At 43.9% G+C, this 6,242-nt stretch overlaps 1 protein-coding gene across 1 annotated transcript in view; it reads right to left on the reverse strand.

Annotated features, from left to right (window-relative positions):
* Nucleotides 1–4,614, reverse strand: part of LOC126996232 (uncharacterized) — a 68,720-nt gene extending 64,106 nt beyond the window's left edge. The window contains exon 1 of the mRNA XM_050856583.1: nucleotides 4,523–4,614. The gene's annotated coding sequence lies outside the window, so the exon portion shown is untranslated. The remainder of the gene's footprint in view (nucleotides 1–4,522) is intronic.
* Nucleotides 4,615–6,242: the final 1,628 nt, after the last annotated feature.

Raw genomic sequence — 6,242 nt, forward strand, 5'->3', positions numbered from 1 at the left:
ACTTTTTGTATACTTATATGTTTGATTAAGGAAAACATGGAAGGGGAAGAAAACTAAGAAAATAAAGAATTAGATTATTTTTGAAGTTGTTGAAGGAAGAACGACTTTTTGTAGACGCTGAATAAAAATGGAAAATATTGAAAGGAGAGAAAAAAAAAGAAAAAGAACAGATATTTTCTTGTTGTTGAAGGAGGAAATTATCAGAGGAAAAATAGATTCATTGTCATGCGTTTTCCTTCTTTTTTCCTCCTTCCTCCCTCCTCTCCCTTCCTCTCCCTACCTCCCTCCCTCCTCTCCCTTCCTCCTCTCCCTCTCTCCCTCCTTTTTATGCACGCGCTAATGTTTTATTAATCCGTTGCGTCCGCCAGAAGAAGAAGGAAGAGGAGGAGGAGGAGGAAAAAGAAGAACAAGAACAAGATAATGATGATGATTAAGAAGAAAATGAACTAAAAGAGGAAGAGGAAGAGAAGGCGGAGGAGGAGGAGGAGGAGGGGAGAAAAGATTATAGGAAGAAGGGGAGGAAAAAAAGGAGGAGACGAAAGAAAAAGAGGAAGAGGAAGAGGAGGAGAACGAGAAGAAGAAATCAAATTAACACCGAGGAAGAGGAAATTATAGTAGTAGTAGTCGTAGAAGTAGTAGTAGTAGTAGTAGTAGTAGTAGTAGTAGTAGTAGTAGTGATAGTAGGACAAAAACCTTACGTAAACACCCATTCCCAGCCTCTGTTATAAGGGATCAAGGAATAGCGTCTCGAATTACGTTATTGTTATCGTACGTAAGGGTTCCCGCGGCCTTGATCGTGTGGGAAGGCATTCGTCGTATGTCCCATTACTCTATTATCGTACAAAGGCGGTGAGGATGTTTTTCTTCCCTGGTATTCCCTCTTGTGACGATAACAACAACAACAACAACAACAACAAGCGTCTTCAAGGTCTCTGTGTGTCTGTCTGTCTGTCTGTTTTGATTTCCTTCTTGATCAACTTTTCCTTGTGTACTTTTTTTCCTTATCTTTTTTTCTTACTAATGTCATTTTATCCTATTTATTTTATTTTTATTTATTTATTCATTTATTTAGTTTTTTTATGATGATGGTGAAAGAAGAGAGGAGATAAAAGAGGAAGAGGAGGAGGAAGAGAAGAAGAAGAAGAGAAGGAAGAGGAGGAGAAGCAAGGAAAATAATGTCAGAGATCATTAAATGGCGTTCACAAGGAGGAGGAGGAGGAGGAGGAGGAGGAGGAGGAGGAATAGGCGGTGCTATACAGGTGAAGCTTCCCCGTTCTTACCTTGATGACGTCACGGTATTCTCAGAAGGGAGGAGGAGGAGGAGGAGGAGGAAGTAAGGGGATTTAAAGTGGGTGGAGAAGAGGAAGAAGAAAAAAAGAGTAAAGAAGAGGGTAAAACAAGTGTGAAAGAAGAGGAAGAGGAGGAGGAGGAGGAGGAGGAGGTGGAGGAGGAGGATTTTGATGAGAAGAAAGAAGAATGGAATAAAGGTGGAAGGAGAGGAAGAGATGAAGGAGGAGGAAAGGAAAGGATCGAGGAAGAGAAAGGAGGAGGAGGAGGAGTAAGAGGAAAGGAATGAAGGAGGAAGAGAGAGAGAGAGAGAGAGAGAGAGAGAGAGAGAGAGAGAGAGAGAGAGAGAGAGAGTGAGACATGACTCGGTAACTACAAAGACACAGAGAGAGAGAGAGAGAGAGAGAGAGAAGGTGTTCGTCTCAACCTTCCTCCTGTCCACCAAGATAACCATATTTAGAAGGATGGAGAGAAGGGAGGGAGGGAGGAAAAGGGAGAGAGAGAGAGAGGGGGGGAGGGAGAGACAATAGTACCCTTCCACCCCCCCCATTTCCTCCCTCTCCTCCTCCATACTGACTCACTCAATCACTCACTCACTCACTGACTCATCTACTCTCCATTATAAAGTCGCTCAGTTCCTTGAAAATTGTGTAAGGTAATGTGCATTTATGTGTGTGTGTGTGTGTGTGTGTGTGAGAGAGAGAGAGAGAGAGAGAGAGAGAGAGAGAGAGAGAGAGAGAGAGAGAAGAGGGGTCAATATGATGAAAAAAGGGACGGTAGAAAGTAAGAGAGAAAGAAAGAAAGAAAGAAGGAAAGAAAGAAAGAATCAATGACAGAAAGAAAGAAAGAAAGAAGTAGTAAAAGAATGAAATAAAGATAGATAGATAGACAGATAAATCGATAGACAGAAAAGCCAAGAAAAAGAAAGAGAAAGAATGAAAGAAAAAAACGAAAGGAGAAGGATTGAAAAAAAAGAAAGAAAGATAGCTAGAAAGAAAGAAAAGCAAAGGAAGAAAGAAAAAATACGAGTGGAAGAGGAAAAAAAGAGTGCAAGAAGAAAAGAAGAAAAAATAAGAAAAGAAAGCTCAAATCCAAGCCTCCACGTGAAGGACAAACTCATTCTTGGCTCGCGGGACAATTTTCACGTTGCTGTGTTGTGTTTCTCGGGACCTGTGTTTGGCTTCGTGGTCCAGGAGTCAAGGTGAGGTGCTGCGGCCCCCTCGACGCCCGCTTCTCCAATCTTAGGTCCATATCCTTCAACGTATCGGGCTTACATTAGAACTGTTTTCCAAGGCCACAGAAAAGATTAGCCGGGTCCTTAGAGGTGATTTTTAGGTTCATTGTTCAGAAGTCGTGTAAAATTGTCTCTTAAATATAGTAGTAGTAGTAGTAGTAGTAGTAGTGGTTGTAGTGGTGGTAGTAGTAGTAGTAGTAGTAGTAGTAGTAGTAGTAGTAGTAGTAGTAGTGGTAATAGTAGTAGTAATAGTAGTAGTAGTAGTAGTTGTAATAGTAGTAGTAGTAATAATAATAATAATAATAATAATAATAATAATAATAATAATAATAATAATAATAATAATAATAACATACACACACTAAACAAACAAACATATTATCGTGCTTTACTCCAACAAAGATCAGCATTTCCGACCAAAGAGAGAGAGAGAGAGAGAGAGAGAGAGAGAGAGAGAGAGAATGTTAAAGAAATAAAAAAAAAAACAGTCATTGCATGTTATTGTTACACATTAAGAAATTATTATGCGGATTGCTATTGTTCCCCCTCTCTCTCTCTCTCTCTCTCTCTCTCTCTCTCTCTCTCTCTCTCTCTCATCGGGTTTCCATGGGTAATTCTCCCCTTACGACTATCTCATTACGACTATCCCATTATGACTCTGCCATTACGACTATCCCATTACGACTGTCCTTACGACTATCTCATTACAACTATCCCATTACGACTATCCCATTATGACTCCCATTACGACTCTCCCATTACGACTATCCCATTACGACTATCCCATTACGACTATCCTATTACGATTCTCCCATTACGACTATCCCATTACGACTATCCCATTACGACTATCTCCCAAGCCCACAGAGAAGAATAACCGGGTGTTCATGGGTGATTTGCCTGGTCCATGGCGCAGAAGTCGTGTCAAACTATCACCAGGATCACAAAACACTCCATGAAAAGCCTAACAACTTCCATGAGAGGCTATTCATGGGTGATTTGCCTGTCCATGGCGCAGAAGTCGTGTCAAACTATCAACAGGATCGCAAAACAATCCGAAAAATCACCAGCAGCAACTTCCACGACGACAGGCTTTTCAGACAGGCGAAGTGAGACCCCGAGACGTTTAATAAGAATACGGACTCGTGTGTTTTCATGGGGGAATTTAACCTCGTGTGCAGTGGTTATTTTCGCCGCATTACGTGTGAGGTGAGACCGTGAGAGCAACGAACGCTGGGGAAAGAAGGAGGCAACCCACACGGCAAAAATGAGCAGCGAAACCACACACGCACTCAAGCACTTTCATTTTCAGGCCTCGGCGCGCGCCTCGACCTTCCACTTTCATCCTCCACGTTACCTTTTCCTTGTGGTGACCGGCGGAGAGGTCACTTTCACCCCTAGACGAGAGGGAGGCAATGCAGGCAGGCAGAGGGAAGAAGGGTTAGGCTTGCAGATGTTAGATAAGGTTAGGTTAAGTTAGGTTAAGTCCGAGGAAACACAAAAGAGGGGACACTTTTACAGATTGGTTCAGGAGAAAGAAATGAAGGAAAGGAATAGAAAGGAAGGGTTAGATAAGGTTATATTAGGCTAGGTCTTAGGAGAAACAATAGAGCGACACTTTTATAAATAGGTGTAGGAGAAAGAAAGCAGAAACGAGAAGGAAAGGAACGGTGAGATAAGCTAAGGATGGGTAAGATTAGATATACTAGATAAGGTTAGGTTAGGTTAAGTTAGCCACCAAGTAGAAACAGTAGAGGATCACTTTCACAGACGAGTGTAGGAGGGAGAAAGTAGCCACGGGAAGAAAAGGAAAAGTAAAGAAAGGAAAGGCTAAATTTGAATATGTTAGATAAGGTTGGATTAAGTTAGTCATCAGTTGAAGAGTAACAATAGGGGATACACTTTCACAGATGGCCGTAGGAGGAAGAAATGAAGGAAAGGAAAGATGAAAGTAATAGAAAGTAATGGTTAGGCAAGGTAAGGTCACGTCGGCTTACTCACCAGCAGGGGAGAGAGAGAGAGGTCGGTCCTGACACTGCCCAACACCACACCTCACTGACACACACTGAAGCAGCGGCAGGTGGCCCACTCCTACCTGCCTCGCTGCCCACCTACCTCCTCGCGCCTGCCTCGTGCCCTCCTACCTCCCCGCCTCCTCCTCCTCCTTACCTTATCCCCCTTGTCGTCCTCCTCCTCCTCCTCCTCTTCCTTACCCTTATCCCCCTCGTCCTCCTCCTCCTCCTCCTCTTCCTTACCCTTATCCCCCTCGCCCTCCTCTTCCTTAACTCTATCCCCCTCGTCCTCCTCGTCCACCTCCTTCTTATCCTCGTCCTCGCCCTTGTCCCCATCTTTGTCCTCCTCCTCCTCCTTGTCCTCGTCCTCGTCGTCCTTTACCTGCCTCCTTGACCCCTTCTCTTGCCTACACACCTGGCTGTCTGACCCCCCCCCCTCCCCCCCCCCTACCCACACCGCTCCGATAGTTCAGTGGTTAAAGCTCCGCGCTGCCAAGTTTCGCGGCCTGGCAGACGGTGGTTCGAGCCTCGCCTATAGGCCAGGATTTTACCGCTGATAAGGTGCGGTAACTGCCCCCCCCCCGAACAAGTGGGATGGTGTGTGTGATGTGTGAAGGTCCCGACAGTACCCACAGATCGACTACTGAGTCTTGTTATAATCGGGAGGGTACTTGCTGGCGATGACGGGTCCAGCGAGTGATCAGGCCGTGGTGAATCACACACGCGCGCTCATACACATATATCTCCTTGTGTTAGGCAAAGTGAATTTCTAGCCAGCACACAGATGGTCGTCTCTTTTTCCTCCACAAATCGCTTACTTCCTCTGCCATCTCGAAGGCCAGTGTCCCCTTGAGCTGATTAAGTGTTTTTCTTCATTCTTTCCCTCCTTCCTTCCTTCCTTCCTTACTGCCTTTCTTTCTTCCTTCCTTCCTTTCTTCCTTCCTTAATGCCTTTCATCCTTCCACCCTTCCTACTGTTCTTTCTTTCTTCCTTCCTTCCTTTCTTCCTTCCTTAATGCCTTTCATCCTTCCACCCTTCCTACTGTTCTTTCTTTCTTCCTTCCTTCCTTTCTTCCTTCCTTAATGCCTTTCATCCTTCCACCCTTCCTACTGTTCTTTCTTTCTTCCTTCCTTCCTTCATGCCTTTCTTTTTTCTTCCTTCCTTCCTTCCTTCCTTCCTTCCTTTCTTTCTCCTTTTTTTCTTCCTTCCTTCCTACCGTCCTTCCTTTCTTTCTCCTTTTTTCCTTCCTTCCTTCCTTCCTTCCTTCCTACCGTCCTTCCTTTCTTTCTCCTTTTTTCCTTCCTTCCTTCCTTCCTTTCCTATCTTCCTTCAACCCTACCTACCGTCCTTTCTTTCTCCCTTCCCTCCTTCCTTCCTTTCTTCCTTCCTTCCTTCCTAAAAGAGTGAAAGGAGATTGTGTTCATGAATAGAAAATTAGTATGTTAAACTTCATGAAAACCACAATAAGAAAAAAAAGGAAAAAAGAAGAAAAGAAGTGGAAGGAGGAAGAGGAGGAGGAGGAGGAAGAAGAGTAATTTCCTCCACCTGTTCGGGAAGGAAGAGAAGATGAAAGCAAAATTATATATATGTTAACCTTGACGACGAAGCAGAAGAAGAAGAAGAAAAAGATTATGATAAAGAAGACTCAGAGGAAACATGGAAACAAAGAAACATTGAAGAGCTGGAGAAGGAGGAGGAGAAGGAGGACG

Source organism: Eriocheir sinensis, chromosome 9, assembly GCF_024679095.1.
Source record: "Eriocheir sinensis breed Jianghai 21 chromosome 9, ASM2467909v1, whole genome shotgun sequence".
Classification (NCBI taxonomy): domain Eukaryota; kingdom Metazoa; phylum Arthropoda; class Malacostraca; order Decapoda; family Varunidae; genus Eriocheir; species Eriocheir sinensis.